Source organism: Pipistrellus kuhlii, unplaced genomic scaffold (genome assembly GCF_014108245.1).
Source record: "Pipistrellus kuhlii isolate mPipKuh1 unplaced genomic scaffold, mPipKuh1.p scaffold_m20_p_6, whole genome shotgun sequence".
Classification (NCBI taxonomy): Eukaryota; Metazoa; Chordata; class Mammalia; order Chiroptera; family Vespertilionidae; genus Pipistrellus; species Pipistrellus kuhlii.
Window position 1 is genome coordinate 47548783 of NW_023425562.1, and position 25781 is coordinate 47574563.

At 43.4% G+C, this 25781-nt stretch overlaps 1 long non-coding RNA gene across 1 annotated transcript in view; it reads right to left on the reverse strand.

Moving 5' to 3' along the window:
* The window catches only part of LOC123651489, a 158337-nt gene extending 132898 nt beyond the window's left edge, over positions 1-25439 (reverse strand). Inside the window, exons 1-2 of the long non-coding RNA XR_006740248.1 lie at positions 25327-25439; positions 1149-1153 (exon numbers count right to left, since the gene is read on the reverse strand). This is a non-coding gene — a long non-coding RNA (uncharacterized LOC123651489). The remainder of the gene's footprint in view (positions 1-1148; positions 1154-25326) is intronic.
* Positions 25440-25781: the final 342 nt, after the last annotated feature.

A 25781-nucleotide genomic window follows, 5' to 3' on the forward strand; every position in this document is an offset into this window, starting at 1 on the left:
TGGTAATCCCACAGCTCTGCATTTGAATCTGGGTCTATTATTTGCTATCTTGGCAACGCTGAGCAAATCTGTGAACCTTGCTCAGATTTTGTTCACTCGTTTACAAGAGTAGGCTATCAGACAGAGCCAAGAGCATCAAAGGAGATCCAGGCCCTCCACCCACAGAGGAACACAAATCCAAGCTCCTGCTCACTCACCTTGCTGTCCTCTTCTCCCCAAAGGAGTTACTACATATCTTTCCCTTTTCACTTCATTGCATGCTGCTCTTAGTTTCATTTTCTCTCACCCAGTTTATACCAACGGATTTTACCCAGCCTGACAACCAAACATGGTGGGGGGTGGTGCCTTGCATATGTTGCCATAAGCCAGTCCCAGGGTTCGAAGGAAACAATGCATGCTTTTCTGTGTCTGGTGCCCTGGCCGCCAAAATGCAGGCTGGGAGCTTCCTGAGGCTGGAAGCATTTTCCAGAAGCACCAAATTTACTTCCAGCAGGCTCTTCCTGGTGCCCTCCATTGAACAGTGGGTTTGTTTCCACCTCCTCCTAGCCCTGGAAGCCTGTGTTCACAGTGAGCTGCCTTTTTTTGTACACAGTGCATGGATCATGCAATAAAACATGGCCTTTTGGTTTCTTTTCTCCACGTATTGATCACTGTTCTGAATTTTCCATTCCAGCTTTGTCCTGCTATGATTTATTTTTAAAATAGAAGGCAGGTCATTCTTCCTCAAGCTTCTCTTCCTTTCTTTTGTTGTTTTTCATTTTTACCTACCTACTCAGAAGAGAAAAATAGAGAAATGATCCAGGCCTGTATTTCTCAAACTGGAGGATGCATATCTCTGGGGGAATCTGTGGCCATGTATCAGAGGGTAGTTTTTGAAATACAAATAAAGCATGGAATAGCTTTCTGGAGCATTATTTTACCCAAAGATTCAGCAGAGAATATTTTCATGTTAAAACAACAAAGATTTATTATGGGGTTGATTACAAAACCCACATGAAAGTCATATATTGAAGCTCGCAGAGTCACATGACCAGAACAACCTATGCCTGGACAAGCATGTGACAAAAAATAAAATTCTATATTGAAGCTAGGATTTGGGAAAACTGTTATAGCAGCTTAGACAGAAATCTAACTTATACTAGTAAAACCTATACTTTTGGGAAAGTGTCCAATAGGAAAGACAAAATAATAGGGAAAAAAAGAACTCAGTAAACATAGACTATAGATAGAACAGGAGATAACTATTTTAAAAAGAACCCATAGTTAACATTCTCAGGGGTAGAAGAAAAGATATTCATGGGGGGAAAAGAACAGAATGTGATTAACGCAATGAAACACATCCATCTCAGAACACCTGGAATAAAGAGAAGATCCTTGTGGTATCAGTGCTCATACAGAAAGCACTAGCCATCAGAATGACACAAGATTCTCCACAGTAGCACAAGAAGCTGGGAGGCACTGGAACACCATCAAAATTCTGAGAGTGATTTTCAGTTTAGAATTTTCTATCTGGCCAAATTATCAATAACATGTGCCCAATTTAGAGGAATTTCAGACACTTAAAATATGGGCTATTCTTTCGTTCATCTTTTGGAAAGAAGCTATTAGAATGTGCTCTTCCACAATAAGGGATTACACCCAGATAGAAGGAACATGAATGAGATATAAGAGACAATATGAGATAGAGACAGTTTGGAGGTAAACTGTATCTCTCAAAAACTCCTATGTTGAAGTGGTATAACTTATTTTGAAGTAGAGGTGTTGCAAATGTAATTGGTTGAGATGAGGTCATACTGGAGTAGGGTGGACCCTAATTCCATGTGAGTTGTGTCCTTATGAAGAAAACACCATGGGAAGATGGAAGCTATGCTGCCAAACGTTAGTAACTATCAGAAGCTATGGTGAGGCCTGGAACAGATCCTTCCCTCCTGCTTCCAAAGGAAGTGTGGTGTTGCCAATGCTTTGACTTTGGACTTCTAGACCCCAAAACTTTGAGACAATAAATTTCTGTGTTTAAGTTACTTGGCTGCGGCACTTTGTTATGGCAGCCCTAAGAAGCTAATATAGAGGGGAAAGGACATCGGCAGATAATGGGAAGGGTGCCCCCAGAATGAAGGTAGGACAACAGGCCCAGTGAACAGCCTGTCCATCTGGAGTAAGAAGACAGAGGCTCCAGGAATGGCGTCTTCAGGAGGAAAACTACATTACTATATCATATCCTGTTTTCCCAAGTTCAAAGTAATAAAGGGAGATTTACACCTCTGTTGGTGAGCTTTGGAAGTATTGAATCCAAGACCCACATAAAAAGGAGTGCAGTTATAAAAAACGACTTGGCTTAGTAGTAAGCAGTACCTAATCAAAACAATCTACACCCTGATATTTGACTTACCCAAAAATCATCATTTAACTAAACTGGGAGGAAGGAGAGTGGAAACGGGGGCAGCAGCCTCGCCAGTGTTGTTCAGTGGTTGAGAATCATCCATGAACCTAGAGGTCACTGGTTCAATTTAGAGTCAGGGCGCATGCCAGTTGCGAGCTTAATCCCTGGTGGGGAAGCACAGGATGCAGCAAATAGATATTCCCCCTCTCATCAGTATTTCTATCTCTTCCTCTCCTCCTCCCTTCCTCTCTCTGTAAAAATCAATTTAAAAAAATCTTTTAAAAAGAACAACAACAACAAAAAAAAGGGTGGGCAGAAAATGAGAGCTAAATTCTCTTACCCTATAATAAAAATCAACAGACAATATTAAAAAAATAAAAGCAAGAAATTCAGCATAAGCATATTATTTGAAGGTAAGCAGCTGAAAATAGCTAACAGAGAGCTTTAAAAAAAAAAAAAAAAAATGGCTGCCAGGAAGCAGTACTTGGAGATGAGAAGAATTAGGGTTGGGGTTCTGCTATTAAAAATAAAATCTTCCACCGAAACCGGTTTGGCTCAGTGGATAGAGCGTTGGCCTGTGGACTGAAGGGGCCCGGGTTCGATTCCAGTCAAGGGCATGTACCTTGGTTGCAGCCACATCCCAGTGGGGGGTGTGCAGAAGGCAGCTGATCAAAGTTTCTCTTTCATCGATGTTTCTAACTCTCTATCCCTCTCCCTTCCTCTCTGTAAAATATCAATAAAATATATTTAAAAAAATAAAATAATAAAATAAATAAAATAAAATAAAATGTTCCATTTTCTTTTTCCTTATTCAGAGTAGAGATGGAGAATACTTTTCTGTGCCTCACGTATCGGTCTCAGGTTCTTGCTGACAGTTGTCATACCTGATAGCCTTCTGTTTAGTTTACTTGTTTTAGTCATTTCTTTCACATCTCAGTTATTTCACCTTTTTCAGCTCTCACTATACGTTCTCTTCATCCTTCCAAAAACATGATAATCACAGAAGGCCTGCTCCATGGAGGTCTGAAGAAAGTTTGCTTCCTAGCTAGATGGCATTCATTTGATGCCATTCATTGAATCCATTTGGCTTCTCCTGCCATCCTAGGGTCTGTTGAAACCTACATTTAAGTTCCTTTGAGCTCTAGCCTCACCTACAGTTATAACAAAGACCAATCTTGTGTCTGAGTAGTTCAAGTGCATTCCTGAGTTTTGTTTTATGTGCCCACAGTGCACTAGCCTGTTTTCTGTGGCTTATTCAACCTAGTCCAATGTATTATATGACCCATGGAGAGTTTGCATTATTAAAATTCTGTCATCTGGACTACAGATAAAGATGGGTAATCCAAAAACTATATTCCCTTCTGGGTATGTCTTTTTCTCTTTCGATTTGTGCCCAGATTCTGCAAAATGGCAAACATTGGAAGGCAGATTCTCGTTTCAATTCTACAGACCCAGTCTCAGTATTGTGTGAATACAAAACTGGATTCTGGCATTTTGAATAAATTGGAGTTGCTGGCTTGCAGTGCAGTAAGTGGATTTGGGCTAAGCCAGCCTCTTTGTGCCAGTCTCCAAAAGTTGCAGCACATATAGGTAGCATTCATTCATTCATTCATTCATTCATTCAACAAACATTTATTAAGTGCCATGGTGCACAAATGTAGGAGGCACAAAACAGATGCTTGTCAAATAAAGAAGTGTGACATTGAACATCAGCTCACTGAGGCGATGGAGCAAAAAGGAGAGGAGCATGGTGGAAACTGGGCTCCTGCCATCTTGTGTCAGAGCTCTGGTTGTTGACCCCTGGCCTGAACCGTAGCAAGCCGACTTGTCACTGAACCCGTCATGTGGGGCAGAGGCAAACGCCTTGCTGAGGTCTCAGGTCGATTACATCTATTGCTTCCACCTTATCTACATGGCCTGTCACTCTATCATAGAAGGAAATTAAATTGGTCCGACTTGATTTACTCTTTATATGGCTGTGTCCATAAGCTCCCCAGGCCTTGCCCCCTTCTGCCTGACTGCACATTGATTGCTTGATGATTTGTTCTAGCATCTTCCCTAGAAGTCAGGTTAAGCTTATCGGGCTATAAGGAATATGGTCGTCTTTTTCTGCTTCTTTAGAGATGGGTATCATGTTTGTTCTTTGTGACAGTCCTGAGGTAACGCCCCTTCTCTGGAAATGCTCAGAATAATTGCTGGTCCCTCCCTAGTGGTCACTGCCAATTGCCCATGTCCTTTCAATCGAGTGTCCTGAGTCCCTGTGGGTTTCATTTCAGGCAGCTTTTTGCAAAGGACGATCTGCTCAATTTCAAGTCTACTGGCCCCAGCAATGTCACACGGGCTGGGACTCCAAGACTAAAAACAAATCAAGAGTTAAAGACAAAGAAAGATGCAAAGGAAACCTATTGTATATTCACCAGCCACTGTGGTGCTGAAAGGAGATCAGACAAGACGTCTGCTTGTGGTTGCTTTCTGAGAGTAACCCCCAGACCCGACAACAAAATGTAACAACTTTTGCTAAAGACAAATGTAAAAATCCACATTAAAACCTCTGCTATTTTGAATCCTCCTGTTTCTGCTTGCCCTCTTTGTCCACTGGGAATGGGCTTTTCTTTGTGTAATGTAAACGAAGAATATTTCTGGTAAAATTTCATAAAAGCCTGTCTGCTCTTTCTGCCCTCGTGCCTTCTGAGCCGGGCCATTTCTTTGTCCTTCCCTCCCTGCTCTCCTCTCCTCTCCCTACCTCATAGGCTCTGCCTCTCCCACTGAGAGGCCCCTGCACGCAGCTCCATCTCTGCTTTCTCTGATCCAGTGTTTGTCCTGAGCCTCTTGAGTTTATCTTTTAAAGGACACTTGCTTCTCCCCCTCCCCCCCCCATATTTCCTTATCTATTTTTCCCTCCTTTAGGTAGTAAGAAACTTCTTATGAATTCCTTCATTTTGTAGAGATCTGCTTTTTAAAGGTTCTCTCTGAATCTTTTTTCCTTTTTTCTTCATGACCAACTTCCACTTAGGATCATAGAGTTTTGCATCTTCCAAATCTCTAATTCTTGTCCTCTAAGGAAACAAATCAAGAAAAAATAAATATATCCTAATGTACCATTAGAATTTGTCAATTCTTGTCGTTATTTAGTCTATAAATATCGTAGTAAAGGTATTTTCTTCTCTCTCTCTCTCTCTCTCTCTCTCTCTCTCTCTCTCTCTCTCTCCTCTCTTTCTTTTTCACACACACACACACACACACACACACACACGCACACACACACACACACACCATCACCCCCAAAATGCCAACCTTGCATTTCTTTGCAGATCTCAGTTCTCCCATGAGACCCTGCATGTGCAGTTAACTGTATGCTTCACACTCACTAAAGTAAATGGTTTAGTTATTATATCATGAAGGAATCAAGAAACTCCACCCAAAGCCTAAAACTCTTTCCAGCTTTATTTCTTTTCACTGTTCTCCCTCCACCCTAACCCTCAGACACACAACTTCTCTGCATTTCTTCTTCAGTGTCTTCCTGCTCCTCTCCTGGGAGGAGGAGCCCTTGCAGAAGGCAGCTACGCAGGAATCTATTCCTTACTCAGCTTATCGATAGCTTCATCAACCACTATGCCAATAACAGCTCCTCCTTACGCAGCAGGGTTCTCCGGGGGGCTCCTCAATCTGCGTCATTTGCAAAGGGAATGAAGGTAAGACTGAATTCTGTTCACTTCTTCCCACTCCCATGTGAGTTAGTGCCTCCAGCTGGCTTAGTGGCTCTCAACTTTGGCTGTACATTAAAATCACCCAGGGAGCTTTTAAAACTTCTGCCCAGACCAATTAAATCAGAACCTCAGAGGGCAGGGACCTGCACAACAAAAGGTATAAAACTGCTCAGGTGACTGAAATGTGCAGCCAAGGTTGAGAGCCACGGAGATGGTTGGTCTGTACTTTCAGGCAGTCCAACTCAGATGGGGCTGAGATCCTGTTGAGTCTCTGTCTTCCCCTCACCTCAGTGCGGTGGCTCTGTGGCCTCATTGAGGTGGTTGTCAATCTCTCTGTGTTCATGTTACACTCTTGAACCCTGAGATTCAAGATTCAAGATTCAAAATAACACCGACCAGCTGGCAATTAGTGCAGCGCAGCTGGCCCTGGTCATTTGTGTGTCGGTAAAAGTGACTGCACACGCGATTGAGTTGCCATCTCCCACTGGTTGGAATGCCTGGGCCCCAACTGAGCTCTCTTACACTCTCAAGGCCAAGTTCTTACTTGCTCCAGTGAGCACTCCTTTCTTTGGCACCACCTGATACCACACTATGCTTCTTGCCTATTTCTCTCAATAAGTCATACCCAATTGTACCCCGTGGTGCTAGAGCCACTCAAGTTCCACATGACAGGCACCAAAGAGGCAGTATTGTCACAAAAAATGCCATACACTTTGACTGCAATGGAGTGCACTCCAATGAAGAGGTTTGAAAAATAAGCTACAACAGAATATTTGAGATCCCTCACTTTAATCACTGCAGCAGAATCTTCCCTTGTCTCCAGCCCAGTTCCCCGATGGAGGCAAGGTAAGCACTTATCTCCCCTGCCCCTGCCTCCTGCAGGCTCTGGGCTCTCTCTGCCAGGAGCTGGTCCCATCCCAGGAGGAAGCAGGCAGTGAGTTTTCTGTCTGAGTGGAAGCTGCCTCTCTGCAAAGCTGTCGTTGTTGCTGATGCTTCCCCCTGCCCTCTGCTGCTTTCTGACTCCTGGACTCACCTCAACTCCTGCTGCCCTGGTTTCTCTTCCTGCTCATCTCCCACCCTGACCACCAGCCCTGTCTCCAAGACCTCTCCTCCCTGGGTCTGCATCCAGCCTGCTCCCCTTTCACCCCACCTTGACTCTCCTGGCCTGGCTGTCTGGTCTGACTCTTGCCACCACCTTTAGATGCACCAGGAGAAAGAGCTGTCCTCAGCCCATGGTCAACGTCAGAACTCTGCTTTGTTCTACCATCTGACCAGAGAGCTAGTCATGCTGGTCCCTGTGACCTAGAATCCATGCTCTACCTTTTCCTCGGATGGTTCCCTTTGCTTCCTTCTCCTGGCATTGCTTCCTCTTTGTTACCAATTGTTGGGCTTCTCTGTTCCATTTGACCCAGTATGTGATGGAGTCTCTGATCCCAGTGGCAGTGTTGAGAGAGACCCTCTGTCCTCTGTCTCCTGCTTCCTCCTCAGAGACACCTGAGCCAGAAAGCTGAAGGGGCCAACTAAAGAGAGTGCGGAACTCAGGCACCAGGAGAGGCCGTGTCCTTTCCTCCTGAAGCCATTTATGAGGTCATCCACTTGGAGACTCCTAGACAGGGGGAATCCAGCCATCTCCCAAGATCGGGACCTGGTCATGAGTCCATGCCATTGACCAAGAGACAACCATTCATTCACCTCTGTGGTTTCTGCAGTCCCTCAAAAGCAGGGAGAACAAACACATGTTCCCCTGGGATGTGACAGGAACCCATGGGGAAGCTAGCCCCTGAGAGTATGCTTGGTTCCTCCTTTTGCAAGGTTTGGTGCCCTATCAGAGTATGTGGGCCAAAACAGCTTAACTTTGAGGAGATAAGAACAGTAGCAGTGTCCTGCATAATAGCCCTTTCTATCTTAGCTTCCACTTCTCCCTCAGGCTAAATACTTGCAGGTTCATGTAGAAAGAATGAATGAGGCCAACCCAAACCTCACAGAGTGTGGGCACTGGAGAGCATCCTCTGGACCATCTTGTTCCAAGATGGTGCTCTGAGGGCCAGCTCCACCAGCTGGTGGGTTCTACTGGTACAGGTCCCCAGGCTGCTGTGTGGATTGGTCATAGAGTGTAGTAATTGGTGGTCAATGTCTGCCGTAGGTGCATAAATGGAAGTATGTGCTGTGTATTCACTCACTTCGACCTGCTCCAACAATTTCACTTCCAGAGCAATAAGGGGCCTGCCTGAAATCACAAAACTAATTCACAGAAGCAGGGATTGAACAGAAATTGCCAACTTCTGGTCCACTGCCTTTAGCAGGTACTTTCCAAGTGTGCCATGAGGTCAATGCCCATATTTCCAGTAGACACTTCTCATGTGAACTGGGAATGCTTATGAAGCCCATTTATGTTGGTGACTCTGGGTTCTCTATGGAGATATTCTCAGTAAAGCCAGCCATCTTGGTGTGTCTCTCTCTTTCTTACTCCTTTTCTACCTCTCATTTGAGGGTTTTTTTTCTGACTCAAAAAGAAGTTGTAGTATATTTATGATAGAATGTTATTCAGCCATTTAAACAAATGAGGAAATCCTACCATTTACAACAAGATGGATGGACCTTGAAGGCATTATGCTAAGTGAAATTGGTCAGACAGAGAAAGACAGATACTGTATGATCTCACTTATATGTGGAATATCACACACAAAAAAAACAAACAAAAAAACCAACATCATAGAAAGAGAGATCAGTCTTATGGTTACCAGAAGTGGAAAGGGGGGAAGAAGAGGGGGAGGAGAGGGCAGAAATTGGAGGAAGATGGTCAAAAGGTACAATCTTGCAGTTATAAGAACTAGGGATGTAACATACAACATGATAACTACAGCTAACACGGCTATAGGAAATCATTAAAAGAGTAAATCCTATGACTTACTCATAAGCAGAATTTTTTTTCTGTTTTTCTTTTTTTAATTGTATCTATATGAGAAGATGAATGTTAACAGAGCCTATTATGGTAATCATTTTACTATGTATTAAATTAAATCATCATGCTCTACACCTTAAACTTATACAGTGATATGCATATGCAGGGTGTTCTAAAAATGTATACACACTTTAATGACTGATAGCTCAATATTGAAAATGAAATTTATTTTAATAAACACTGCTTTATAATTATTCAAAATGTATGTATACATTTTTGGGGATACCCTATGTGTGTGTGTATATATATATATGTGTGTGTATATATATAAATTATTTCTCAATAAAACCAGAGGGAAAGCACATTTTCAACCAAATTACCACACTTGGCACAAAGTTTCTCCTGAAAGTTCCAAACTTGTGCTTACAGCCTAAATTCTGGGTAAAATTTAGCCCTGCCTAAGAAAGGGGGACAAGACAAGCTTGTCAAACCCTTTAGACTTCAAGTTCTCTGTAGGACCTCCGTCAGCCAGGGGTAATGAGAAGTTGGAAGGACTCCCTGAGCTCAGACCCATTAAAAGTGCTTCCATAGGCACTAATGGCATTGCGAATGCTAAGGGGAAAACTCAGATGAATGTCTCAAGCTTCCATCTGTAATCCTAGAAAAGTGGTCTGATTAGGAGCCCAGTTACATATGACAGAGTCCAGACCAGGCTGTTCCCCTTTAGTGTACCTCCATGCGTACACTCTGGACAATCCACTACAAGCCTAAAATGGTATTTGTTGAGGGTGATTAGGCACTAAATGTTCACCAGGACAGACACCTAAGTGGCTCTAGCCATCATAGGATTAGGATGCTTGCAGAAAACTGCATGTCAGACCCACTTCTTGCTATAGCCCCTCTGATGGGTTGACGCTGGAGAAGGCAGTCAGTTCATTCGGACTCTTCCTGTCATGATAAGTCCTCCAAGTCTTGGCAAGGTCCTTACATTCCTTTGAGGTCAGGGCAACAACAATAGGACAGCATGGGACTTCCTGAGACATATTTGCTGAGAGAATGGCACTCCAGGGATGGAAATTCCTGTATCAAGACAGGTGAAGGGTGAGAGGAAAGGAAGGCTGGCTCCTAGAGATAGCATGGCTCATGGCCCATGGCCTGGCAGAAAAAATACACCTGAAAAACTGGTTCTGGGTCACCATTTCTAACTGGTCCTCAGTTTGCAGAATCCAAGTTTTCTCAGTGTACGTTTCTGATATGTCAACTAAGATAATTGGCATGAAAATACTTGGTAATCAGTGAACACTTGTCCAGGTACAAGATAGTGTCACTCTCCCCAGCATCCCCTAGCCCCAGCGTGCTGAGCTGCCAGAATGCCAGCCCCTTGCAAGGTAGTCACCTGGACAGAAAGGAGGGCAAAATTCCTCTGCTCTGTTGGTACCTAAAAAGTACTGATAGCAAACCCTTGTTAAAAATCTTTACATCATCAGGATCCACCTTAATTGTTTGAAAATCAAGTATTAACTTCAATTTCTTAAATTTTTAGAGTAACAAATTCTCCTATGTTTTAGGTAGATGGTTTACCTGAATTCATTTTTAGGAATGCTATGTTTTTAAGTGTCCTTTCTGCATCCTACCTGCTCTCCCTGCTTTTGGAATATATCCACCAAATCTGCTAGTCACATGTGCCTCTCTGCTATTCAATTTGCTGTGGAACCTGCCTGTCACGGGAGGTCTCGGGACAGGTTGATGAGAGCTGACAGCTTCCCTGCTGGATGCTGCCTTGGGATTCCCAGGGCGCTCCTGCCGCAGCTTCTGACCTGATCGGTGCAGACCCAGGGGCTTGGGGGGGGGTGCTTTCTTTGTTCCTTTGAGGTGCTCTTCTGCTTTTGTTCTGTTTGTCCTCATCCTTTACGACTGGTCCAGGTCACTGTGTCCCTGATGACGTCCTCAGAGAAGCAGGGATATGGAAAAGTGTTTTGTCCCACACCCAAGTAACAGTAAATGAAGAGGACAGACGCTTTCTACACCAGCGGTAGGGACATTTGGCTTCTTTTCTCTGGGCCAACTCAAAGGAAAATCAAATTCTAAATCCCAACCGTTTATTCCTATTCCCACTTGTTTGCCCCAGGGAGCCTGAGACAAAGGCTTTTTGGGGAAACTAGAATCCTGACACGTTAAACATTTCTTTTCAAGGCCACATGGTTAGTAAGTAGCCTGTCCAGGATACAGGAGCAATGAAAGGAAGAGCAAGGACCATTTAACATTGAACCCAAGCAAAACACAGGGCCAGTGTGCATGGCATTGGGGAGACCTGCTTAAGAAACAGTATCTTGAAGATTATTCCATATCAATACATGCAGATTTCTTCAGCTGAATATTCCATTTCTGGGTGTGTCACAATTTATTTTTTAGCAATTAAAATAGAAACTACCATAGTGTAAATACCTGGCTATAATTTGCTGTGTATGTATACATGTGTGGGTGAATAGTCAACAATTAAATAATCTTTATGTAGGTACATCACAGAGATAAAGATTATTTAATTGTTGACTATTCACACACACATGTATACACACACAGCAAATTATAGTCAGGTATTACACTATGGTAGTTTCTATGTTAATTGAGCACACAGAGACACACACACAGACACATGCACCATACACACACACATAGACAGTAAATACTCTTTTATTTGTTCGGTGTTTCTTTTAGTTTTTAAAGATACATCCCCTGTTCTTTTTAGAGTCTCAGATTAAAAATTTGTCCAAATTTCAAATACTTTTTAATCAATTGCTTTAATATAAAATTTCAGTGCATGTTTAGAGTTACTTCTACATACATAGACACACACACAGATACAGACACACATGCACACACAGACACCCCCCTCACAGAGACACACACACAGACACATGCACCCATACACACACACATAGACATAGACACACATGGACACATACATGCAACACATAGAGGCATAGACAGGCACACACAAACATCGACACACAGACACGTACATACATAGGCACACACACATTTACACACAGACACACATGCATACATATAAAGACACACATATGCACACACATGCACATACTCACTGAGACTGGCATTTGATTTTTGGTCTTCCATGCTTATCCAGTTCCTCTCTCCCACTATCCCTGTGGAATAAGAGTATCACCAATTTCTTTAGTGGGAGGTAATGGTCATATTGTATTTTCTGTATTTGTGCACAGTTATTTCAAACATTGCATTCTAGTTTTTTGGGGTGGAGGGGTTGAATCCCATTTGAACATGCTAAGTTAAAGATGTCCATTAGAGAGCCAAGATGAGATGTCAAGCATACATCTTCCACCTATAAGTCCAAAGTGGGACTCCTATTTCTATCTCACACTCCTTATTATGTTGGGCCCCTACTCTGAGAAATACACCTTTGGTCAAAATCCCTCTTTAATGTGGCACCCACCACTAAACATAGTATTTCAGATGACAGTTGACCCACCAGAAGGACCTTTGCTTGCTGTATAATTCTTAGAAATTTTAGAGATTACTGGTGCCCAGCTCTTAGTCCCCAAAGCCTTGCCATTTAGTGCATGCCAATCTGACCTCTTACCACCAGCATTTGGACATCTTTCACAAGGACTCTCTCTGACCCCAGAGCCCACTTGAATTGTGCCCAGTCATGAGTGCCAATGAATGAACACGCCCCAGAGGAGTTAGGATGACAGTGTCACAGCTCTCACCGCTCAGCGGGGGTGACCCTGAGATTCATGTTTTCTGCCCTTCTTGGTCCCCAGCAGCATCAATCTCCTGCCATCCACAGGGCCACGGGCTTGTATTCACCTTCATTGGCTCCCCCACCCTTGCAAGAAGAGGTGTTGTGGGGTCATGCCCCAAATTAATAATTATATGGAATTCTTACCTTGGATTATGCTTCTGGGGAGAGGGAGGTTCCTAACTAAGACAGAGCCTAATACTGTATCAGCCTCCTTAGCAGCCACATTGTGCTGTTGGTTTATCCTGATTTTCCAGTCAGATGAACTTCCAACCTTTTTTCTTTTATGTCAGCTGCTGCCAAACCACAGTTACCTAATGCCATGCCTTTGCTATTGACATTTTAAATCTAAAGTCGGGCTTTTATTCATTTCTGTTATCCTCATGGTTTATTTCCATATACCTACCTAAAAGAATAACTTTGAATATTGATTTGTTCTTTTGCTGTGTTAACTATTCCTCCCAGACATGAGTCATATTTGTAAATCTGATAAACATGTCTTTTGTGCCTTCATTCACTTCCTTTAGGAAAATGTTGAACAAGGTAGGGTTAGGAACAGAATTCTAAATGAAATGCCTCCTTTGAATCAATAATCAAGATAACCAAGATATTTTTTGTAAGAATCCTTATTCATAGTAGCTCAACCTAAGTGCATGAGTTGAACCCAGAATTTACAAATTTGCCTGTAAGAACGTCAGGCAAGATCAGATCAGTTGCTTCATTAGAATTAAGATGACCCTCAAAAACGTCATTCTTGTGACACACAAGCAAATATGCCTGACAGAAAGGAAAGGTGGCTAGTTTGGCTTGCTATTCACGAATCGTGTGAACCACCGAGAACATCTGGATTCACTTCTAACAGCCCCCACTCTTCCTTTTAATAATCCTTTCTGGAATTTTACCAGGGAGCTATTTTACCACATCAGAGGGAGGGGGATTCACAAGAAAGGTTTCTAGAGTCTACCCTTTCTTTTTATCTGAAACTAAGGACTTTTCCCAATGACTATTATTATATCCTCATTCCCTAATTCCTTAACAGAAAGTAATATCAAGGTCATATTGGCAAGTTCTTTTTGGAGTCTGGAAAGCAATCTCTCTGGAGACATCAACCTTTTTCAGCTGGTTTCTGCTCCCATGTCCTTCACCATCTTCTGCTGCTAAGCCCCCTGCCCCTCACTAGCAAGACTGTTCTTGCTGGAGAATCTGGATGGGCCCCATGGCCCTATAATCCCTCATCAACCTTCTCAAATCTAGACCCTCCTTTCCTCTTTAAAGTTCTTACATCAAACGCATGGTTTAGAGATTCTGGTATTTTGTGCAGCCCTTTGGGAGCCCAGGCTCCTTGGACTCAGCCTGCACCCACCCCACCGTGCCCCAGGACTTCCCAACATCTGAGCAGTCTGCAGCATTTTGCTTTTTGTTTAGCCTCTCCTTCCCTTTTTGTTTTCACAGGACCATTCACAGTCAATGATCCATTTCATCTGTACTCTCTCCTATTCTTTTTGCAACCTTTTACCTTGGGATCATATCCATTTCTCCTCTAAAGTACTTGGGAGAGGCAGGCATCTCCTTTTGTCTTTGCTCTTGTGCACCCACCACCAGCTTTCCTTGGGAATTTTCCTTAGTTCTGCTAGACCTGGAAGAAGGTTTTGGGCTGCTTCTGTAGACTGCAGTCATCCCGCAAGCAGGGGTGGCCCATTCCAGTTTGTACCAAGCACAGTGCCTAGTTCTTCTAGCCCCATCTCCCCATGTTCGTGGAATGACGTTGGATAACTGGATGCCTTCCTTCTTGTTCTAGGGTTAAGTTACTTGCTGTGAGACTATGGCCCATGGGGTCAGGGGAAGGGCTGGGGATGCCACTGGGTGCTGGGTAGCAAGAATCTGATTTCCTGGCACAAGTTCCCTCACTTCCAAACAGCCCAGCCTTCCTCCTCAGGAAGCCTCAGGAAGCAAGCTGGCAAGGATGTCTGCATCAGATGAGTAGCACAGGAGGAGAGGAAGCCCGCCTTCAACCTTCAGAGCATCCGCAGCCCAGGGAGCCACTGCTCCACAGCTGCCCCTCTGCTGAATGGGGCTCTGACAGATTCGTGCTGCAGACAGCTCAGTGGGAACTGGGCTGTGGAGGAAGAAGGGGGAAGGCAGAGGGCTGGGGAAAGAGGAGCTGAGGGGAGGAGGGGAGAGAGAGGGAAGGAGCAGGGAGGGAGGAGGAGCCAGTCCAGACTCCTGACTCTACCCCCAATCCCTGTGCAAAGTCATTATCAAAATTGATTTTAATAAGTGAAAGATTTACCTGGGTCGAACATTGTTTTAACTGGCGGCAATTAATTAATTAACCATCACTAGCCTGGACATCATAATGGGATGATATTTTGATGCTAACACATTATTGAAAAGGACAAGGCAAGCCATGTCCCCCTCCCCCAAGTAATCAATTAACCAGCCCCAAATGGAGACCCAGAGCACTGCCTAGGCTCACTGCCTAGGCACCTTAATAGCTTCCTTCCCCAGACCCCCAAGTACCTGCTTTAGGACTCTGTGCCCTGGGAAGCAGTTTGAGGCAAGTCGGTCAAGGCTAAATCAGTATTAAAAAATTACAATAGTTAAGTTTAAGAAATCTCTGAAACATGGTCTTCATAATTAATAAATGAAAAATGTTCCTGCAGCTAATCAATAAAGTTGTTAGAGAGAATTGATCAGAGGGGGAGCTCTTTTTGTGGGTACAATTTTTCACCTATTCAGAACAAAAGACTCCCTAGAGTGCTATCAACATGATAGACACTTAAGAGTCTGACCCAAAAGGAAAAAAAAAAAAAAAATAGGAAGGCGATTAATTAAAATCTCCAGGAGTGATATCTGCTTCCATCCAGTGGGCAGAGAGCAGGGTCAGGTGTGGAGGGGGCTCATGTGGAGCTTCGGGAGGTTAGGGAAGCTGAGGGGCCCAGGGACATCCTGCACCCTGAGGCTGTGTCCTGGCCACGCTGGAGGAGAAACACAGGAGTGGCCTGTGACAACCTGTGTCATCCAAATTCATGGTAGCCTCATTGTCACAGGTGTGGTGCATAAAATGAACAAAAATATGCCAGAACGGAACAGCACATTGCAAAGGTACTCATCATGTTCCGGAGTAAGAACCCTGACTGTGTTACTGGATCCCAAACTGGAGGGCTCCCTAGAATTACTTGCACGGATCCTAGAACCCATGCACATCTACTAAATCAGAACCTGTGAGTTTGGAGCCTGGGAATCTGTGTTTTAAAATGTGCCATAGGAATTTGACCCTGGTTCACATCAGGCTGATGTTACCATTGGTTTTGTCCATTTCTCTATCTCCAGGTATAAATCTAGGCCCTGACCAGTAGATAGTGTCCCCTCCCTTTACCTTGTGTTGGACAAGCCATATTACAAAATATTTATTGAGCACTTATTATGTGCGAAGCATTGTACTGAGCACTAAGAGTTCATTTAGTTGATTAATCCTATGAGAGAGGCAACATGATTATTATCATTTTACAGATGAGTAAACTGAGACCTAGAAAGAGGATGTAGGTGATTAAAATTCACACACCTTACAAGAGTCCTCCAGGTTTGAAATTAAGCTTTACTGATTCAAGGGCATGTGTTCTCACCACTAGGATGCACTGCTCCAAGTAAATATTGGGCAGCTGGGTAGACAACAGGGCTCTGAATATACAAAATTTGAATGAAATAATTCAGATCCATGAAGCTGTACTTCATGGATTTAATGGATTACAGTAATACTTTGTCCCTCCTTTTGGAATACCAACTACCACTCTTATTCAAGCTAAAAAATAATGAAAGTGGGAGAGAAGTAAGATCGGAAGGACAGCTGTAATTTTCCCAAAGTATTTTTGGCCAGTGAGTTTGCTTTCATTAGAGTAACTATACTATAATTAATTGATGATTGTACATAATTCTTGGACTACTGGGGCATGTGTTAAAAATGCAGGAACTCAGTCCTAACCTGTTTGGCTCAGTGGATAGAGCATCGGCCTGTGGACTGAAAGGTCCCAGGTTTGATTCTGGTCAAGGGCATATACCTTGGATGTGGGCATCCCCAGTGGGAGGTGTGCAGGAGGTAGCAGATCAATGTTTCTCTCTCATCGATGTTTCTAACACTCTCTCTCTCTCTCCCTTCCTCTCTGTAAAAAAATCAATAAAATATACATTTAAAAAATAAAAATAAAATAAAGATGCAGGAACTCAAAGCCACACTAGAAGTAGTGAAATAGTCAGGCAATTTGCATTTTTAATAAGGTACCCATGTTGTTCTGCTATCTGGCTAAGTGTGAGAACCACTGATGTAGCGCTTTTCCCATTAGCCAGATATCCCATTCCCAAAGAGATGTTGGTTGATGGAGAAATAGAAATTATTAAACAGGGAGTATTCTAGTCATTTATTGCTATGTAACAATCACCCCAAAACTTAGTGACTTAAAACCACTCAATGTCTAAAAACAAACATGTATTTAGCCCACCAACCTGCAATTTGAGCAGAACTTAGCAGGAAAGGCCCATTTCTGCTCCATGTAGCACCAACTGTGGCTGGAGTGGGGCTGAAGGATCCACTTTTGGGTTGGCCAACTCACCAGGCTATGTGTTGGTACTGGCTGTCAGGTGGGACCTCAGCTGGGGCTGAGACAGGGACCTTGGTTCCTCTCCATGTGGGCCTCACCAGAGGCTGCTTGGGCTTCCTCACAACATGGTGGCTGGATTCCAAGAATGGGAGTTCCAAGTGACAGAAGGAGAAGCTGTCAGTTTCTTGAAGTCCTGGGTTAGAAAACTGCTACAGCCCCAGTTCTACCATAATCTATCTGTCAGTCAATCACAGAACCCAGATTCAAGGAGAAGGAATGTAGACTCCCTCTTCATGGGAGGATTGTTGAAGAATTTGGAGGCCATGTTTTTTTTTATTGAATTTATTGGGGTGACTTTGGTTAATAAAATTATATAGATTTCAGGGCTATAATTCTATAGTATATTATCTACACATTGCATTGTGTGTGCATAACCTCAAGTCAAGTCTCCTTTCATCACCATTTATCTCCTCTTTACCCTCTTCTACCTCCTTCCAATCCCCTTTCCCTCTTGCAATCACTATACTGTTGTCTGTGTCTATGAGGAGTTTTTTTTCTTTGCCTAATCCCTTCATCTTTTTTCACCCAGCCCCCAGCCTCCTCCCCTGTGACAACTGTCAGTCTGTTCTTTGTATTTATAAGCCTGTTTCTGTTTTGTTTGTTAGTTTATTTTGTTCATTAGATTCCACATATAAGTTAAATCATATGGTACTTGTCTCTCCCTGATTGGCTTAAACCACTAGTCAAGATTCCTGCCTTGGACCCTCCTTTGCAATTAGTTTTGTCATATTGGAGGATTCCTTTTATCTTCCCAGTCTTAGGTTCATGGCATAAAAGATGAAGAGGTTGAGTGATATCGCTAAGGACCTCTGATTTTATATCTCCACATTAGCATTAGGAGAGGTAGAGCATGTGGGTGCAAGGAAAGTCCTCTGTAAGACTTGCCTTTGTTCTTCAATGGTTAGTACTGCATTAAGATTCTGTCACACTATCTGAAATCCATGTTCTTGTGGGGTTCATTTAGCTTGGCTGCAGCTTTAAGTCAATTTCTGAAATCCCCCTGAGTTCCTAAGGGGGCTAAGGAAGTTAACACAACTATTGGGATACAGGCCTAGTTACATTGCCATGAGGACACAATCACATAATAAGTTGTTCAGAATTCAAAGATCTTTTTATTTCCCCAGGAGAATTTGGGGGTGAGGGAGAAAAGCTGCTTTGGTGTTACTGTCATTTCTTCTCCAAGATTTGATCAAGAGTGAATAAAAACCCCCATGTGAAGGAAGGATGAGGAAGAAGAGTTGGAGGGACTTGGCCAGTGCAGCCTGTTTTCTCATTCCAGCAGATGAGAAAGATGCTGCTACTTCTGCCTCACAGGACTAAAGGGGTCAGGGAGACCATTACTCCATCATGCCACACACACACAAGATGAGGGACACTTGCCACAGTCTCATGTAGGTGTGTGGTGACGCGTGAGAATGAAGTGCCTCCTGTAGCACCAAGAACAAGTGGATCAACTTGGAAATGGGATTCCCCAAATCCACATGACTAGTTCTATGCATAAGTATGATAAAAACATTATCATTTTCATTTCTTAATGGATATTTGCAGTGCACCTCTTCAGAGAGTGGTGAACAGGACAGACATGAAGGGAAAGCAGTGGAGAAGTGTTGACCTTGTTTACTGAGGTATTTCTGAGTGCATGGGAGGAATTACAGACCAAGGAGAAGTCAGTCAGACATCTCAGAAAGGAGACATTGACCCAATCAACTTGGTTTTTAATATTTCTCTTCAGTTCTTATTTGAACATATGATTATATCATTTGCAAGCTCAACTTGCTTTATGTGCTAGGTACATTCCAAAGAAGCTTTAAGTAGAAATATTGTTCTGAATAGACTTAATTTTATGTATTTATTTATTTTTTGTTTAAAGTATTACACATAGTAGAACATATATCTTCTTTCCCCCCATTGACTTTCACCCAGCCTCCACTACCCGCTGTCGCATGCCCTCACCGCCCCCCCCCCCCGCCCCGCAATGTCTTGTGCCCATTGATTGTGCTTAGATGCATGCATAGAAGTCCTTCGCTTGATTTCTTTCCTCCCTCCCCAATACTCCCCAGTCTTCCTGCTGTAATTTGACCATCTGTTCGATGCTTTACTGCCTCTGTATCTATCTTTTTGATCATCAGATTATAGTGTTCTTTGTTTTTCATAAATGAGTGAGATCATGTAGTATTTTTCTTTCATTGCCTGCCTTATTTCACTTAACATAATGTTCTCCAGTTCCATTCATGCTGCTGCAAATGGTAAGAATTCTTTCTTTTAAATAGCAGCTTAGTATTCCATTATGTAGATATACCATAGTTTTTTAATCCACTTATCTGCTGATGGGCATTTAGACTGTTTCCAAATCTTAGCTATGGTGAATTGTGCTGCTATGAATATAGGGGTGCATATATCCTTTCTGATTGGTGTTTTAGTTTCTTTGGATGTATTCCTAGAAGTAGGATTACTGGGTCAAATGGGAATTCCATTTTTATTTTTTTGAGGAAACTCCATACTGTTATCCACAGTAGATGCACCAGTCTGCATTCCCACCAGCAATGTATGAGGGTTCTTTTTTCTCTGCATCCTCACTAGCACTTATTTGTTGATTTGTTGATGATAGCCATTCTTTCTGGTGTGAGTTGTTACCGAATTGTCATTTTAATTTGCATCTTTCGGATAATTAGTAACTTTGAGCATGTTTTCATATGTCTCTTGGCCTTCCTTCTATCTTCTTTCAAAAAGATTCTATTTAGGTCCATTGCCCCCCCCCCCTTTTTTCAATTGAATCATTTATCTTCCTTTTATTAAGTTGTATTAATTCCCTGTAGATGTTAGAGATTAAACCTTTATCAGTGAAAACATTTACAAATATGTTCTCCCACAGAGTGGGCTTTCTTGTTGTTTTGTTGATCATTTGTTTTGTTGTGCAAAAACTTTTTATTTTGATGTAGTCCCAATTTTTTATTTTCTCTTTAGCTTCCATTGGCCTAGAGGCAATATTGAGAATAGACTTCATTTTAGATGTACAATAGAAGTGCTTATTTAGAAGACTTTGAGATAAATTATATATCTAACTAGAAGCCCGGTGCACGAAGATTCGTGCAAGAATGGGCCTTCCTTCCCCTAGCTGCCAGCACTGCCTTTGCTCCAGCCCAGAGCCACCTTTCCGCCTTCCCACACTGCCCAGAGGCCCAGAGTGGCCAGGGCAGTATGAAACACTTGTGTCATCATCATAGTGATGACACAAACATCCTACCCCTCACCCAGCCATTCAACACCTACATATGCAAATTAACCCACCATTTTTTGTTGGGTTAATTTACATACTCACTCTTGATTGTCTGGTGGGCGCTGCAAAGGTACAATCAATTTGCATCTTATTCTTTTATTAGTGTAGATTATCTGGATTCCCAACACATATTTTCTTCTTCCATGCTGTTATCTGTAAAAATATTAGGATATTCTCTGATATCATTTTTAGTTCTAATATTCCATGATTCTACAACTTTTTAAAACCCCAAGTTCAATAAACCAAAGAGACATTATTCCTAGGCTTGGGAATGTAACTATGATAGTACAATGGTCCTTTTGAGCACAGAACTGTAAATCTTTCTAAAAAAATAATATAAAAGGTTAGAGGTTCCTTAACATTTAGGAGGATTACATTCTATTGTATTTTCAATGAAAACTCATAATTCTATTTGTCAGACTCTTTCAGTTAGTTTGAATTGGCAAATAACTAATTCATCCTGGTTTACACACACACACACACACACACACACACACACACATACAAAAAAGTGAGGCTGTGATGGAAACTCAGTGGTTACATGACAAAAAAGTTCAAGAGATAATCTTCAAGAGCCAACTAATTCAGGATCTCCAATGAAGTCATCAGGACATTGCCTCTGTTTTGCAAGAAGAGGCTGTGTTGTCCTTTGTTTACTTTATTCTCAGCAGGCTTTCTCTACAGAGTGGCAAATGCAGTCACTGGCAGAGGCAGCCTTATATACCAGAATGACAACTTGAGCTGAAAGGATTCCATAGAAATTTGTGGAACTTGACTAGAATAATGTACCCAATCCTGAGCAATCACTTGGTTGATTGGTTGGGCCTGGGTCACATGACTAGGGGTGGGGTCAACCCCATTCTGAACCACTGGGACTGAGCAAGCAGGAAGGAAATTGGGGTGCTGTTACAAAAAAAAAAAAAAAGAGAGAAAGAAAAAAAATGTCAAGTAGGTAAAAGCTACCTCTTTGCTCAATAAAAATACACATTTTTTTTATTTGTTTCCTAGGGCTGCCATAACAAATTTCTTGGTAGCTAAAAACAACTGAAATTTATTCTCTCCTAGTTCTGGAGGCCAAAAGACTGAAATCAAGGTGCAGGGCTGCACTCCTCCGAAGGCTCTCTAGGAGCAGTCTTTCTTTCCTCTTCCAGCTCTTCTGGCCCCTGGCAATCACTGGCTTGTGGCAACATGACTCAAATATCTGCTTCCCTCCATCTTCACATGGCCTCTACCCTGTCTCTCCATGTGTCCTCTCCTCTTCTAATAATGTTACCAGTTATTGCATGTTGAAATATATGTTCCTCAGTCACCTTCATTCAGACTCTTCCATTGTCCACAAGCTCCTTCTGAGGGAAGAGGCCGTGTTCAATCCATCTCTGTTTGCCTCCAGAACTTGCTGGATGCTTTGTACTCAAGCATCATTCAATACATGTTACATTTATTAAATATGTAATATTATTACCTGGAATTTATTTGTTAACTCTACATAAGATGTATTGAGATTGCTTGAGATAAAAATAAATGTTTGATTCTTTAGAAAATAATCTATTTTTAGGAAGTAAATATAATTTAACTCAGTTGCCCTGTATAAATAGGAAATCTGATTATTCTTTGATCTTACTTTTCCTTTTTAAAATTTAATTCACAAAGAGATGACCAATTACAGACGACCCCACAGCTTAATAACATATCTGTTAATGTTCTAGGGAAAAAAACTCAGTGAATTAAATTAAGTATTAACTGGGTTTGAATTGATTTGAGCAACTGAAACAAATACCTATCCTACCCTGATGTGATCTAGTTATACCTATTTTTATTGCTAAGACTGACTTTGAGTTTGGAAATAACGAGATACCCTGTCCTTGCATATTTAGACTCCATTTTCCTTGAGTCATGTAGTGGTTCTGGATGCTTTGTGAAGTGTAAATAGTAATAAACACAATCGCCAAAGTATTAGGTAGGGTTGGTTCCTCTAATTCATTCACTTATTCATTCCTTCTTCTGCTCATCCACTGGAAAGCATCCACGGAGCACCCACTGTATCAGACATTGTTATATGTCTGAGGGAGTTAGAGACAAACTAGAACAGTGTCCTGTCCTCAGGAGCTTCCAGAGGATAAGGAGCGGCAGGCATATAGACAAATGGGGTAGCGCAGTGTCATGGGTGGTGAGCTAATGACTGATCCTTCTGCCCCTTCCTTCCTCAATGCAACGACTCCACACCCCGCCACCTGCCAGAGTCAGTCAGTGGGAAACCGCAGGGTGATGGGCAGCAGTGAGTGGAATAACTGTGAGTGTAACTTAGTGTTCTTGAGTCCTCATTTGTCCCAGGTGCTTTTCTGAGAACTTGACTCATTTAATTCTCACCAAAAAACTTTTTGAGTAGGGGGTATTATTATCCCCATTTCACAAACAGGGAAATAGAGGCCCAACCTTGAATATCCTAAGTGTGAAAAACAGCTTCCGTGGGGAGGCGCAAATGTGGGCTCCCGACTGGTACCTGACTTGTTCATTTTGTGCACATGGCACCTAACACCATGCAGTAGGCAATTAGTAATCCCCACTGGATGATGTTGTCCAACCAGATCTCCTCTAAATGGTGGGCTTTTAGGGAGAGGAGATCTGCCCTCCATAGCAGGAGTGGCAAAGATTTCAAACAGCACAGCAAATGAACCAAATATAATGCCAATAAACTCATCTCAAGGTCACCATGTACTAGGCATGGTACTAAGTGCTTTCTTTACATGTATTCATTTATTCTTTACAATAACCCAGGGAGGTAAGTACCATACTCTCTACTCTGTAGGTGAGGTATAGAGTGGTGAGGTGACTTGCCCAAGGCCACACAGCTAGAAGGTGCAGAGGTAGAGAGGCACCCTAGGCTGTCTGACCTTTAACCCACACACTGTCTGGTGGGACCCCAGAATACAAGTTCTGATCACACAAGGTAACCCCAGCAGAGAGGCAAGGAGCTGACCCCATAAATGATTGACCTTGGCATTTGGACGGGGAGGACAAGACCCTACACAGTGATGCAGCTTGGGGACCCATACAACCCATGGGGCTGAACTGGGCTGCGGCTGAGGGGTCGGGGAGAGGGGCTGCTGCAGGAGGAGCAGAAAATCAGGGGCCCCCACAGTGGACAGGAAGCACAGCATCACTTTAGCCAGACCTTTCCACTGAGAACTGCAAATATTGCCCTCATCAAACCCCACTGTTACTCGCTTTTGAAGCATAAATCTGTAAAGTACAGAAAATAGGATTTCTGGGTAGGATAGCGGGGGTGGGGGGGGGGGGGGGAGGTGGTGGTCAGGGAACCGAAGGTCATGCTTTTCATTTCTTAGTTTCCAGCTCCACTGAACCCAGAGGGTGCCCTGTGGCCTCCTGCAGTCAAGGCCAGGCCTCCAAAGCAGCCCATCTCCTGTCATTGACGGCCGGGTGGACTGGAAGGAACTGGCTTAATAAATGTTTTTACTTTGGCATTTGGAGGAGGGCAAACCCGGCCAGGCCTCAGAGCCCTCCGCAGTGCAGTGGGCCCTGCTGACATGTCCCTGCCCTTTCCAAGGTGTTCTCATGACAGCTGCTACTGGGGGCCTCAGGCTGGAGCAACTGCTGTGCAAGGTGGTGACCTTCTGAATCCGGAGCAATTAATGAACCTGGCCGGCCTTGGACCCCGGAGGCCGCACAAAATTGGTGGCTTCTGCCAAATTCCTCTTGTTACTTTTGATTCCCTTCCTCCTCCTCCTCCTTCCCATTATGCCTGACATTTCTATGGCCAGGTTTTGTTACAAGCAATTAGCCTGTGTCAGGGATCTGGGGAGATGAGCTGCGTGCCCAGACACAGGCCGAAGTAGGAAGTGCCTCAGTGAGAAAGGCTGCCTGCAGGCTGGCTGTCCTGGGTCCCTGGTGGTGGTGCACAGGCCTCTGGCTGTGGGACATGAAGCTCCTCGGTGAGCGAGGCTATGGACATGGCCCTGTGCAGCCCAAAGGGAGTCTGCACACCGTTCCCAAGCCTCTGCCTGCTTCTGATCTAGTAATTCACCCTCCCCACACGAGCTTCCCTGGATGTGCTCAGAGGCCAGAGTTCATGATCTTTTTCAATCTTTGAAAAAGGAAGTCATGTATTTATTTACAATAAGCTATATGGACTAACCAAATCTCTCTCTCTCTCTCTCTCTCTCTCTCTCTCTCTCTCTCTCTCTCTCTCTCTCTCTCTCTCTGGGTGTGTGTGTGTGTGTGTGTGTGTGTGTGTGTTTTGCCTGGAATTATTTATCCACTCAGTGTGGTTGTCTAGACGCCCAGTTATCAATTTTGTGTGCTGACTAAGAAAAACTAGAAACAAAATACTCTTGAATCAATGCATTTTGTGGGGTAGACAGCATCTGTGGGAGCTACGGGGAGGAGAGACAGGTGCCAAGGCACTGGCTAGTCAGCCCTGACTTCCCACCGCAGCCTCAGTGCCTTCTGGCCCTACCATAGGCCTCGTCCGCAGGTGTCCCAGAAGGTGACCCGCCATTCAAGCCCAGACAGTGAGTTTAAAACCCAACCATTGAAATCTCGGGTTTAAAACTCAACTTTTCAAACTCAACCATTTGTTTCAACATTCTCATTTCTTCTGTTTTGGAACAGTGAGACAATTTAAGAGGTCAGCGTGTGCTCCTGAGAGTCTGGGGCTCACTAACTGTCCAGGCCACGTCCAGGAAGACTTCAGTGGTGGCTCCTGAGATGGTTTTCATCATTGGTGTGGTGATGGGTGGATGTCTCAGGAAGATGAGGAAACTGAGGCCCAGGGCAACAGGTGAGCTGCCTAAGGTGGCACAGGGTTGGGTGATGCCATGACCAGAGCTCAGGTCTCAACCCCTTCCAGGGCTCCTTCCACTTGGAGAATGGCAGTGGCTCCTGTCATTTGTATTCAGTCCATGTTCCAGCCACAACCCATGAAGACAATGCCAAGAGACTCAGCAATTACAGCAAGACCTGACACCCAGAAACAGTCAGCATTAGTCCCAAAGCAGTAGCACTCTTGTGAACTCACTTTGCCCTGCTGCTAACTTCACAGACCATAGGAAGCTGCCTGGCTAC